The sequence below is a fragment of the Armigeres subalbatus genome, chromosome 2, assembly GCF_024139115.2.
Source record: "Armigeres subalbatus isolate Guangzhou_Male chromosome 2, GZ_Asu_2, whole genome shotgun sequence".
Lineage (NCBI taxonomy): Eukaryota > Metazoa > Arthropoda > Insecta > Diptera > Culicidae > Armigeres > Armigeres subalbatus.
Window position 1 is genome coordinate 155,959,053 of NC_085140.1, and position 14,869 is coordinate 155,973,921.

General features: G+C 37.9%; 2 pseudogenes; both read left to right on the top strand.

Annotated features, from left to right (window-relative positions):
* LOC134211054 (AFG3-like protein 2) overlaps positions 1 to 14,869 on the top strand; it is a 102,822-nt pseudogene that overhangs the window by 50,018 nt on the left and 37,935 nt on the right.
* On the top strand, positions 3,294 to 8,999 carry LOC134215392 (protein cueball-like; annotated as a pseudogene).

Here is a 14,869-nt window from a genome sequence, read left to right on the forward strand (position 1 = left end):
TCCACTCTCTTACTCATAGATAAGCAGAAAAATTGTGATAATTGGGTGCCTTCAGCGGGTGAGCGTGTGGCTGGAATTGTTTTGCCTATCTTTCAAAGATAAGACCCTTATGGTATGGAGCTGATAATAAGATACATTGCAATTATTTTATATGGTAATGATGAAATGCAAAAAAAAAATGAATTTTTGATCTAGTCTAACTGAATCTGAAGATAAGAAGGCGTTAGGTTTTTGGGGGTATGCTATCGATTTATGCTATGGTTATTTACTCGATAAGTCACATTTTTCATTTGTGATTGAGTAACTTAACGAACAAATGTATCTAGCGTATGAAAATCACACACCGGGATTTGTGGTGAGGAATGTTCTACTGCTGCAGTGGGTACTGGAAGGATAGTTTACTCCCTGTGCAGATTTCGAATGTTCATAATTTTTGCTACCCTCGATCAGGCAAGGTCAAGCCTTTGACGTAACGCAGAGGCGCTGCAAACTGAGGCGCGAATCCAATCACTTGATTTAAAATCCCCCACTTTATTTTTGCGTCTATCAACGATCGGCCGTCCTCACACCCTGTCATGAAAACGTGGCTGAAGTGGCAGCTTTTTATGTTGTTTTGCTATTTCACACGTTTGAATTCGTGACGACGAATGTGCAAAGAAAAACTAGAAGTTCTCCTTAACTTACGAAAGGTGTTTATAATGACTAATGATAGACCTTTTTATCTTAGATAATGTCGAATTGATTTTACCCCATTTCATCGATTTGTACGAGGATCGAAACATGTAGAAAGCGCCTCATAATGCGAAGACAATTAGCCGTCATATTATTGGACTGCTCCAGTATTTTGTGATATATTTTAAAAAATACACCATGAAGGCTTTTAAGATGTACTCACTATTGAAAGGTACAAAGATTCAAGCATTTTACTAATTCAAATATTATGCTGGGAATGGTTGCCTGCCTTATAGATAGTGATTTTTGTTAATAAATCTAATCGGAAGGAAATTCTATTTAACAAACATATCATTTACGATTCAAAACAAGGTACGTTTGTTTCGCTTTTTGTTTGATATTATTTAGACAATTAACTTTGCTGGGAAATTTGTTCTTTAAAACTACTATAGCTATTAGAATTCAAGTAACATCAAGTGATTAACACTTGCAAACATGCATTATTGCGTGGTTCATATTGTCATCATGTTATGCGGCGAATCCATGTGAAATGTGTCTACGTGACTTCTAGCAGCAAGGGTCCCGTGTAGATATAAGATACATAGGGAAGAGCAGTGCAAAACGCACCCACGGGGCAATATGCCTAACTTATAAAATCACTCATATAATTGTTTGTAGGACAATTCTGAACGAATATTACTATCACAATTCAATATTAGTTTTTATCCATATTATCTAGCTACAATGAAAAGATTGAACAAAAGCTCTTCATTTCCACTTGAATTTAACAATTGGTGATTCTTTCACAACACCCGTGATATTTTTGCTCAAATCGATAAGACAAACAAACGACCAAGCGTACAATTGAGCAGGGATTGAATCTTAAGCAACATAAAAAATCTTACACTTATCCTCTCTGTATACACTCACAATATGCAGCCCATCGTGATAGACGTTTTGTGATAAATTACTGATTCGGGGACTATTATTATTATTATTTATTCAGACTAAGGCCGAAGTGGCCTGTGCGGTATATAAGAGTCTTCTCCTTTCGGCTCGGTCCATGGCTACGCGTCGCCAACCATGCAGACTACGGAGGGTCCGCAAGTCATCTTCCACCTGATCGATCCATCTTGCCCGCTGCGCATCTCGCCTTCTTGTGCCCTTCGGAGAAAACCATTTAAACCGGGCTACTCTCCTACATTCTGGCTACGCAGTCGTCTGATTTTCGTGGTGTGAACGATGGATGGTTCTCCCAGCAGCTGATGCAACTCGTGTTTTATTCGCCTCCTCCACGTACCGTCCGCCATCTGCACCCCATAGATGGTACGCAGCACTTTCCTTTCGAAAACTCCAAGTGCGCGTTGGTCCTCCACGAGTATCGTCCAGGTCTCGTGTCCGTAGAGGACTACCGGTCTAATGAGCGTTTTGTAGATTGTCAGTTTGGTACGGCGGCGAACTCTATTCGATCGGAGCGTCTTGCGGAGTCCAAAGTACGTACGATTTCCAGCCACTATGCGTCTCCGAATTTCTCTGGTTCGGGGACTATACGTTATGACAAATTCCTTTGAAAAGCATAAATTGTGGGGATCACAGGTTCTGAGGATGCATTTTAACTTGTTTTACTTAGCGAGGCGTGGGGGTTCGCTATCCGATTCTGTTTTTTGTTGTTGCATTTATATACAAGTTTGATAAACTTGTTTTCATGACTTTTTATGATTCAAAGGGATTTTTGCAGAAGCATATATTTTTTTAATGTAGTTAGGTATTCTGGTTTATATTGATTAAAAACATCATAAAAGCTACAGGGGTGCATATTAGACTGTTGTCCCCTACATGTTTGTTTTGCAATGGTTGCAAATTTCTTGGAGATTTGATTTCCTCCTGGAACCATATGCTAGAATTAGACCTCGATGTTTGTGATATATTTGTATGTGGTAATCTGCAACATATGCTGGTCAGGAATATCATATTCGGAGTTTCATCCTTCTAAAGTTTATATTATGAATATAGGGGTTGATTATACAAAATAATATAAACATTCGTTGATCGGTGATAAAAACGTTGTCGTTTTGCGATTCATTTAATGTTGCTATACCGGTATAAAGCTCCTTCAGTTGTAATGAAAATCAGATTTGTTTCGGATTTTGAACAATTTAAATTCATGAAATTAATATTTGTTTAAAACAGGTTAGCATTTGCTCATAACAGGTGAACATTTGTAATAAAAATATTTATAAATGGCTTAGAAACAATTCTCGCGCTTATGATCATACGGGCGTAACTGCATTGATCGATTTCAGCTTATCCTTATGGTGATTATACAATCAAGCCATGTGGTGAATTTCAAATTCACCACACGGTTTTCTACTCCTATTATCAAAAGTTCAAATCTAGCGTTATAATTTTTGTACAATGCTGAAATTAAAGTCGATTGTTCAGCACAAGTAAGCAAACGATCTACGGATGTTCCATCCCCATGGGCATTATGGTTCTCTTAATTCGTGCTCTTGAAAAATCACAAGAAAAAGCACGTGGTTTCCAAGATGGCCGTTTTGTGGCTTTGTTGTATAACCACCTTATGTTTTCTTCACTAAACAGACGGTCATCTTTACCGTGGAATGTGGTTCATGCTTGATTTTGCAACACTAGCGAACCTACCGGTGGGAGGTAAACTGTACTGAACAACGAACATGAAGGTTTGTGATGCAGGACTAGGACAGCCTTTGTGGCAGTTATTTTTATTTTTGTTTTGTAATTCCCAAGCGCTGATTTTGTTGTTATCATATTTATGTACATCTAAGTATTTTTCCTAATTGATTCCCTTATTATGTTGCAATCTAATTTAATTTGTAAATCATTCGTCTATTTTCCAGATGCTGTGGTCACGACTGACAGCGGAATTTTGTTCTTTGACAAAAATTGGACACAAATATCCTCCGGAGGACATCAATTCCATCACATTTCGGCGTTCGCTTACGATGAGGTGAAGCGAAAAATATACTTCAGTGATCTCAAGGATCCAAGTTTTCGAATATTTTCGTTAGATACGAATCCCGAGGAGGAGTATCATAAGGTAGCAAAACTACTGCCAAAGTCAGACCAAACCGGTTACATTACAGGGTTGGCATTTGATCACCTCGAGCGTAAGCTCTACTGGGCTGAGAAGGGGACACATTCAGTTTACTCAGTCGAAGTTGATAAACTGGGGACCGCGACAAACGGCACCGTAGCTCCTATCAACTTAATCACCCAAGTTGAAGAAAATCACGACTTGGCATCTTTGACTATCGACGAATGCCGTAGACACCTGTACTGGACTAACAGCTACCTGCAGACCTCCAATATCGTCCGGGCCGCAATGAACGGCACGGTACTGGACTCTCACAAGGAGGACGTCTATGAGCCAAAGGGTATTTCCGTCGATCATTACAACAATCGCATCTACTGGGTGGAGAAGAAGTACGGTCGAGCATTCACCGTTGAGAGCGCCAATCTAGAAATACAAGACAAGCAAACATTTCTCAGGGGTGAGGATAAGATACCAACGCACGTGTCATTGGACAGTCAATATTTGTACTGGATTGATCAAGAGGATGGTGAAGTACATGAAACGTGGAAATCTGATTCCAAAGTGACGCGGGTCGTCCATAGAGGCAATCGTCCATCGGCACTCATAATCCGCTCAAGTTTATTGATAGAATATCAGAAAAATAATCCAAGCTGTAAATCTGTTGTGTCTAAAATCATAGACAACGTGAGAGAGGAGTCGAGTGGAATTATAGATACAACGCAGGTTGTAACGCCCAAACCGGAACTGATAACTTGTCTAAATAAAGGCATCCTGAACCACAACACCAATAGTTGTATTTGTCTACCCGAATACCAGGGTACATTTTGTGAGATTCCTATCTGTAACAATTTTGCGTTCATGGGGAATGTGTTGTGGGTGCTGACAGTCGACCAATGTGCAAGTGCCATACGGAATTCGAGGGCGAGAGATGTGATCGCAAACAAATGTGATAGATTCTGTCTGAACAACGGACGGTGCACGCTCAGCGGTGCCGGTGAAAAGTCTTGTACTTGTTCGAAAAATTTTAGTGGTGGTCGATGCGAGACCGCAATCTGTACGATCGGACTACTGCTATAATGGAAGTGTTTTGTGGAGAATGAAGTTCCAAAGTGCAAATGCAGTGTCGGCTATCAGGGGATCGATGTGAGGAGTATACGTGTAACAACTACTGTCTGCATGACGGTAAATGCATTTTGAACAATGACACCATGCTGGTCGAGTGTCGTTGCAGTCCGGAATTCACCGGAAAGCGATGTGAGATTCCGAAGCGGTTCTGTTCGCTGGACAACGGCAATCCAGACATGCAGCAATATTGTGAGGGGTGAGTTTTGTTTTGGTTTAAACTAAAATGACCAGACGTCCCGCATTTTGCGGGTGAGTCCCACATTTTTTTTTTTTTTTTTTTTTGTGTCTTTATTAAAGAGACTTTCAGCCCAAGGCTGGCTCGTCTCCGTGTCCCACATTTGCATATATCCATTAGATATTTATGTTTCAAATATTTGTCCATTGGAATGCTTTTAATACACCGACAATAAGTATTAGATTCAAAGACGTCAAGATCAAGTTTGTCTGTGTTTCATGAACAAGATAAAGGTATTCCTAAACGGTCAAGGTCTTCCTTAGCAAAGACTTTGCTAGTGCTGAGTAAATCGAAAGGACGCTTGGTTATACCCACTTACTTATTTACAATGGCTTGTAAAGGCGAAAAATAGATTAATAATACAATGCTGAACTGTTTTCAAGCTTGAGCTTGATTGATCACTAGTAGTTGCTACTCCATTATGACCACAGCAGCTGCTATTGCACAGAGTATCAACCGATGTTTGCTTGCTAGCGTTCATATTCATTGTACAAGTACTGGAGGTCTCATTTGTTCGGTCACAATGTTTGACGCCTGCCACGTTAATATAAGAAAGGGGAACAAAAAGATTATGCCAATCACTTGCAAACTGCAAGCCGAATATACCTCTGCACTTGCCACGAGTTTATGTGTTATATACCCATCGACTCAGTTCGGCGTGTAGGAATGTGTACAAATTTTGCACACTATTTGAAACTTAGCATTACTCGATTTACTCCCCACAAGCCTGTACTTTGTCTTCAATGCATTCACCACCAGTCCCACTTTTGTTGCCTCAAGTTTCAGGCGGGTGTACCGTTCTGCCACCTTTGCAAATATTCGGCAGGCTACGTCCATGTCATTTGCAAAACAAATAAATTGACTGGATCTGTTGAAAATCGTACCCCGGCTGTTACACCCGGCTCTCCGCATGACACCTTCTAGCGCAATATTGAACAACAGGCACGAAAGTCCATCAAATTGTCTGAGTCCCCGGCGCGATTCGAACGAACTGGAGTGTTCGCCCGAAATCTTCACACAGTTTTGCACACCATCCACCGTTGCTTTGAGTTGCAATAACATAACATTACTAAACATTTTTAGTAATATAGTGAAAGCATCATATGTAATGTAGGTGATGTTGTACTGACTGCTTTGAAAAAAAAAACAAATTGATCAAAAATTAGACATTCTTACATGAACTCACAAATAGGGCAAGATGGTCAGCACATACTAAACGTCATACAGTATTCAAAACATAATTTTTATTCCTGATTTAATCCGTTTGAGGTAATCTTCGAGCATATAAGCAACGGACGGCTTGTTTTTGTAACAAATTGCAGACATTTTTTTAAATCTAGCTTGGCTTAGCTTAGCTTAGCTTAGACAAATTGCAGACATTTTTTTAAATCTAGGGCAAAAACTCAAAAATCCCCATTAATTCAATAAAATTAATGAAAATAAACCTCTCTATCTGTGCGTAATTTAATATTGTAAAATGAAAAAATATGATTTGTAAAATTTAAAGGAGACCAATTCTGCCCTGCTATTTGACCCATCTTACACCGCCATTTTTCAATTTGCAGATTTGCAGTTTCACTTTAATAACTCAAAATGGAATAAAAAGTGAAACTTCCGTTATTTCACACCCTTGACATACATATTATGCTCCTGAAATAAAGTGACCATTACACATCCCGAAAAACACTCTTGGGTTCCTCAAACTTGGTAATGGACATATTGCCCAGTTTAACAAAAATAAATGTACTAAATTAATGATTTTGTGTGTGTTACTTCTACGTGAAGTTAAACGATTTACAATGATATGGAAATGCTAATATCATCTTCCAAACTTAGACAATTCAACTGTTATTGGTCGACGGTACAGCAGCAGTGCCTTTCTCTGCTTTGTTCTCTCTGAGGCAGCCAAGTTGGTTGCGACGAGACGGACGCAATGAGAAAACGTAACTGTGTAACAAAAATCCTATTCGACTAGATGCTGATGTCATAATAGAAATTTGGAGACAGTACTCGTCGATAGAAAATCCTTCCGCACGCGATGGCATATAAGCAAATCAAACCACCTTCCTTTTGCCGGTGGAGATATATCAGCTTCCAAACTGATATTCTTCCCTCCCCCTTCATACGGGAGCTTGGCAGAGAAGGTAAGGTCGTGTGATATGTGCCAACTAATATTGCCCTCCGCTCGCTTTCAAATCGACTTCTATAAAAACATTCTTCATGCCTGCCGTATCCTAACGGAACTATCAATTCTATACTTTCGCCTCTAATTCTATCATGAACATGTACGTCTAAGTTTGGAAGATGATATTAGCATTTCCATATCATTCAGAAATAACTGTTTTTGGCTCATGTAATCAGTATGAATGAATTTTAACAAATTCTTTTTATTTTTTTCTTGTAGGGTTGCAGTTGCAACGCATCTCGTCGAACCACAGGTCACGTACTGTAAAAGTTCCTTCAATCGTACTGTCGTGTATGTCTCACTTGCCTTCACGGCATCGTTAGTTATCCTGGTGATTATTTTGTACACGATGCGCCGAATCTACGAACGCAACCGACCACGCATTACCAAGAGATTCAAGGTCACCAACAACACACAAATGACCTCCCGGCCGGCAACACAGTGCGAGATCACTATTGAGAATTGCTGCAACATGAACGTGTGTGAAACGGTAAGTCAGGTGGCCTTAAGTCCAACAATAAGTTCGTAGTTTTAGATCGATCTATCACGTAATTCATTCAACAAATCTCAAAATCATCAGAATCTTTTTTATCACATAAGAGACAACCATCCTTCAAAAACCCTATTTAATTTAATATGTAATAATTTCATTTGTATTCATTGTAGCCATGCTTTGACACAAAAATGCTACAGAAATCGTCCGCAAAGACAGAGGACAAACAATTTCTACTGGACGATATTGAAAGCATAGCCGGTTCATATCGTAAGCTTCCGAGTTGCGTTGCCGACAAGAACTAGCCTTGTTGATCGCATGAGACTGAAAACTGCCACCAGCACGTGGTCAATACTCCTCTCTACAGAGCGGCAGCTGTAAAAGTGCGATTAAATGTAGTACACGTACTGTACACAAATCGAAGGTACAATGGGCACTGACCATTGCCACAACTGAAATCTCTCCAATAGCAATAGTTAGTTGTGAACTAAATTATGTGATTAGTTGTATGTTAGGTTAGGTAAATAGTTTGCTTGAGAAGTAGGTGCAGTTGTTAGAGTTGAAATATTAGCAAATCTCTTTTTCATTTTAAAGGCGTGTCAATCTAGTAAAGTATCTTTTAAATTAGTTTTTTTGTCCTTTTTCTGTTCATTTTGAACATTATGCAGCTTTTTTAAAGTGTTAGAAAAAAAAATATTTTGAGATTGGTCTAATTATTTCAACAAAGGCACATATGATTAGTTGAAAAATGTTCCTTGAAAAATGGAACTGAATGAGAGATAAGCGCAAGCAACTACACAATTACACATGTCTGAGGCAATAGTTAGAACCGCTCGCCATAGAGAAGGCATAGAACAGAAATTAAACAACGCGCAAAGGTTACCCATTTTTGCTTTACAGAGACCAAACAAATGTACCTTTTCAAAGAATAAGTCAGCAAATTGTATGTGTTACAATAATTAATCTGGACTTGAAAAGTATCACTTCACTATGCGGTTTACTTGCTTCGAGTTGCGCTAAGGTGTAGGTGTTAGTTTCGGCTTAACAGTTCCTTTAGTTTGTTAGTGCTTTGTTAATTATTTTTAGAGTATAGGTTCTCATTGAAAGCCGCATTAAATGTCAAATAAATATCAAATTGATCAAGTTCAATGAACAATTTGAATGACCACCAACATTATGGGGTGGTTATTCGGATTGGGCACTTAACTCATCAGTAGCTCAAAATGTTTGATTTTGTAATACAAGAATACTTAATATTTATAGTTTTCCCATCACTGCATACTTAAGTTTACAAACTGGTCATCAAATTTCAAACAATTAGGATTAACAGTTTCCTGTGTGCGGCTCCATCTAAGTTTCATTGCTACTTAATGCGTTTTGATTTTATCCAAGTAAACATTACCAATCCTTCATTTCTCTATTTATCGAATACTTGTAGGTATTCGGGTTTCGTGACATTTTGAGGCGTAGGCGTAACAAAGTTGAATGAAAAATATTTATCCGTTTAGGTATTGACAATGAGCCTCGGAAATACCCCTACGTTAAAAAAACATAACAATAAAAAATGAATGTTTCGCCATTCAAACAAATTAATTTAGCTTATGTTTTTTTAAATATTTTTTTTTATGTTCAACAACACAGAAAACGCAAAACTTAAACTCAGCGAATAAAATTAAAAAAAGGCAACAAAATCGGAAAGGCTGAAGCAGATAAAGTACCGTGACCGTCAGTAATTTCTAACAAAATTCGAAAATGTTATGTCAGAAGCCTGCAATTATTATCCACACTACTGACATAGCGCAAAGGTATGATCCCGTATGATTGATATGCATGGTGACTATCGAAAAGTATGCATAATTAGGCTCACGGTACTTGTAATTATTTTTAAAAGGTTAACTTAAGGAAACTGTTGAGACTTTATATTTAATATCCACATAAGAAATGTGATATTAATATAAATTTTACTATGAGCCATTCATCAAATGAAAAAAATACGCTAACCAGTTAGGAAAAAAAGAGAATGATGAAATATATTTATAAATGATGCGTACATTGTGTAAGTGTCGACTTAGTAAATTTAACTTCTTAATTTTGTATCCGAAATCCATGAGCTCGTCGTATAGAAAACATGTGTTTGCTTGTTTTTCAAATCTTCATTTATGTGTTTTTTAATTTAGAAATTAAGTAGGGGAAGGGACATGCATGTGCTTGGTATTAAAATAGAATAGTTTTTTATGTCTTTAATATAAACAAGACTTGCAGCCCTAGGCTGGCTCATCTCTAGAAGATAAAATGGTTGGTGTTGAATTTTCTTCCGTTTTATATGCTGATCGGATGAGTATCAGTGTAATCACAAGATCATAGCCCGTTACGTTTCTAAAATACATACGGTAAAATAAATCGGAAATACATCAAGCAAATTGGTTAACAGATTTATCAGTGGGGTACAAATATAAACAATTAGCTGACCCGGCGAACTTTGTCTCGCCAAGAATTGATCTACAATTTTTTGCGTACACAATTTATCTAGAAAACAAATCGATTCTTTAGAATGTTTTTTTTTTACAGTTCTATCAAAACATTTTTCAATTTTTTACAGTTTTATCGTATAAAGAAAAAGTCTTCGAATATAAATTAGCGATAATTGGACTGTCTATTCTTAACTGATGCGCAGACGAATGCCAACTTTGTTTTATATATTATATAGATTATCAAAATTCTAAAATTCCATTTAAATTGAGCATGAGCATGAGCATGATTGACCCCACACTGTTGCTACTCCGTTATTGCTAGGTCAGCTGTAATTACACAGAGAACCAACAGATGAAGTTTGGGACTAACATCATCTTCAATGTGTAAGAACTGGTGACCCAAAAATATCCGGTCGTGTCCGAATGCAGGTCAATTGAGGAATTGGTAGAAAATTGTTGATGTGATACTCGCTTTGATAGAAGCCGACGAGTCATCTGCACTTCCACGAGAAATCACTGGGATGTTGGATATATGGTGTAGGGAGTGTGGCAGGGTTCGTTTTGGTAAACGGTCTGCCGTGTATAGCGTGTAGTTTGATTTTAGGCAAAAAACAAGTATATGACCATTAACCAAGTAAGAAGCAACAAGTGCTTTAGCATTGCCATAGTCTCCCTCGGACTGGGAGAACAAGAACTTTTTGGACAATAAGTATCTCTTTCGGTTCGTTAAATTTTCGTGATTTTTTATTTAAGCTATAAGTTCATCACGTAACACAATTCAGAGCTTGGTATTATGCCTAGAAGCTTTTTGGTTCGATAAGTGGAAACATAATTCAAAATTGTGAATGATTTATTAGATATTTGTAACTTTCAGCCATTTACTTTCTACTTTCTTCATATTACATTTTATTCAAAATCAAATTACATATTTTATTGTTTGTTCTCGTTGGAGTTCAGTACCGGTATTTTCGGTACTGGTACTACCGAAACCATAACCCTACTATGTACCGTTCTCAAAGTCCTATGCAAAGTTAGCCCGGACTCAGCAGTAGATTGATGCTACTCTCATGGTTAGAAAAAAGTACCTAATATTAGGCACTTTTCACTCAAATCGGGGGTTCAGTGTGGGAACCCAAAATTTAGTTTTTTTTTCTAGAAATTAAGTTAAATTCACTTAATATTAAGTGAAATATACTTAATATTAAATAGAAACTAACCACAAGTTAGGTAAATTTCACTCAACTTTTGTAAACATGAGACTACTCAACGTTGGGTTCCCACACTTTAATGCCCTTGTTGAGTGGTTTTGCTCTTCATTTTATGACAACAAAGGGAAGAGGAAGGTGTTATATACGAATTAGAGTAGCCCATTGCTATAATCATCAAATACGAACGGCGCCTGTATTCAGATCAGTTATACCAACTTAGCAGTTCGAAGATGATCTGCACTCGAAAGAATACTTAAAGAATAATAAAGGAGGCCTCGTCCTCATTCTGTTTTATAACGTTAACAGTATCGCTTCTGATTTAATCACCAATCACGAGAAACCCTTTTTTTATAATACAATAGTTTGGTAATACAAAATAGGAGGGAGATGCAAGATAACAAAAGTACCTAAAATTAGATACTTTTTTCTAACCGTGCGTCATATAAGTGCTGTTCAATGCACAGCTTGAAGTAGCTCGAAGTTATTCTCATCCCGTTCATGTCCATTTCTCGAGCAACATATGATTAGGGCCGAAAAACCAACAAAGTTGAACCGAGAAAAATGAGGTTCAAATTTTCTATGACTAATTTAATTCATTTATTGAAGTAGAAACTCATTTCATTGCCAAAACCATGTCAATACTATACGTAAATAATTATATTATAACAGCAGATCAAGATTAATTGAAAAACCATTCGAAATCTACAAAATTTCAGCTAAAACAAAAATCGCGCCGTTTACTCGCATCAACGGCAACACGTCTGGGTTTTAAGCCGTTTGCTCAAAGCTACTAACACCATCGGATTTGTTTAGATTTGTTAGCCAGAGCAATTCTGCTATGCGATATATCGAAAACCTAGTAAGAATATACATTTTAAAATAACTTGGAGCTAGTTTTTCTAAATAAACAATATAAAGTGAACGGCCTAAAAACCAAAGCAAACATTCTGCATGGTAGTTAAGGGCGCCAACAAAGGACTTAAAAACCACAATGGTGCAAATGGTTTATGAGACGTTCATTCAAAATAGCAATGAATGTGTTTCCTAAGAGATATCAAGTACGGAGTTTTAACTAGCATGAAGAATAATTCACAAAGCAATCGTTCATGCCAGAAAATCAAAAATCATGGGTTTGGTTCATAAGCCGTAATCATATGTTACGCGAGATTTGTAGGCAAATAAGAACGAGCAGGACGGGAGAAACTTCGAGCTACTTCAAGCTGCTCATTGGACAGCATTATTGTCACGCTCTGTATAGCAGACCCCACACGACGGAAAAAGTTTGACAAACTCTTGATTATTGAAGAAAAAGATTGATGGTGTGAGTGCAAACCCAAAATATTGAAGTAAATATTGAGGGAAATCAGAAAAGTTTGATATTCTTTTCAATATTTCCCCTCATCTCCCCCCGCAGTTTGCCCACAGGAGTCGATGACGGTTGAGTGTGTGCGTGTTTTGTGCGTTATACCGCTATTTGATTCGTATTAGTTCAAGAAAAAAATGAGTTTTTCTTGAGAAAATATTGAAGAAAAGTTTGATTAAAAGTTTGACAAAAAAAGTATTGTCAATATATGCCTCGTGTGGGGTCTGCTTATCATTCTGGAGCAGTTCAACGAATTTCAAGAGCTCGATTATTTGTTTATGGTCATATTGATTAAATATAAATATAAACTGTATCTATTTATTATAATAAATTGACTACGAAAACGCTTTCGACCGTTTAAGAGATGAACTTCATCTCACGGAAAATAATGTTTTTTAAAAACTTTCGACTGTCTCAATCACAACATATGTGGGGCGACTCCATCCGGATCATAGCTGGTTTGAGGCAAGGATGTTTTCTTTCATATCATCGATACTGCTCGGCTCCTCATCGTAATCGCCGAGATTCTGGTAGAGGCGATTGACCGTGTACCAAACCATGGGATACCCAAACGACTTCGAATTGACGGATGACGTTGCACTCCTAGCTCAACGGCGCTATGTAGAGTAAGCACAACGACCATTCCGAGTGGTTAGCTTCGGCAGGTCTAGTCATCAACGTCAACAAAACCAAATCGTTGGATTTGAACACGGCAATCACTTCCAGCTTCACAGTAGCCGGGAAATCAGTGGAGAATGTTGAAAGCTTCCAATATCTTGGTAGCCAAATGGAGTCAGACGACGGTACCAAGATCGACATAGACCCACGGATCAAGGAAACAAGGACTGTCTTTGCGAGTTTAATAAATATCTGGCAGATAAGTGAACGTATCAATATCCTAATTTTTAATTCTAACGTGAAATCTGTGTTGCTATATACGCTAGTGAAACATGGTGTGTATAAGTGGAGAACACTCAACGACTGCAGCTGTTTATCAACAGATGCCTGTGGTGCATAATTCGTGCCTGGTGACCTAACAACTGTATTTCAAACAACGAACTCCATCGTCGTTGTCACCAGAGGCCGATAGCAATTGAAATTTGGGAACGGAAGTGGTTCTGGGTCGGCCACACCTTATGTATGGGCGGAAATGAAATCTGCAAACAAGCATTAGACTGGAAACCAGCGATGTCCAGCAGAGGCAGACCCAGAGGTGGCGTAGCCAACATAATAAAATTAAAGAAGTCGACCGAAATGTAACTTGGCAACAAGTTAAGACGATAGCTGGACATCGCCCACGATGGAGATCTTTCATGTCGGCCTTTTGCACTACCCGGGGTGTACAGGATCCAAAGTAATTAAGATCTTAATTTTCATTTCCCGCATTTTTTCCTGACTTTTTTCTGGCATTCTTAAAATAGTCTTGGTTCTTATAAAACACTAGCTGTATGTACCCGGCTTTGCTCGGAGTTGCCAGTTTGATTCGCTGTTTTTTCACAATCGGAAAATGAATAAACCAATTGGTCAAAAGGATAATTGTGTTTTCTTATTGATACTTCATCATTTGATTAAAAGAAGGCAGATTTCATTTGAAAACATTGACTGATTTGGAAAAAGGGATCAAACCCAAAATCGCCTTATTCCGGGCACACGTCTATTTCTAAAGAAGGAAAAATATCCACCGATGCCTTATTCCGCTAAAAAGGTCTATTTCTATTTTTAAAGAAAGGATCACATTCACCATCCAGAAGGAAACACATTAATCATTGCTTTTCACTGAGCAAACCATGATTTCGATGAAGTGTTGAATTGATCGATAAATAAACAATACAACTCTCCCCCTTTTCCATCCTTAACCCACTATTGTCGTCTCCTTAATATGAAGAATGTGTGTTCGAAATTTGACTGTAATCGACTAAGGGGAAATCAGAAGTTACACTGAAGTCATTGAGAGCTGAACAATGCCAGTCCCTCTACAACTTTCCCGTTTTCTAAATATCATCCTTATCATCTTCGCCTTCTTAAGAAAAAAATGACACAATTT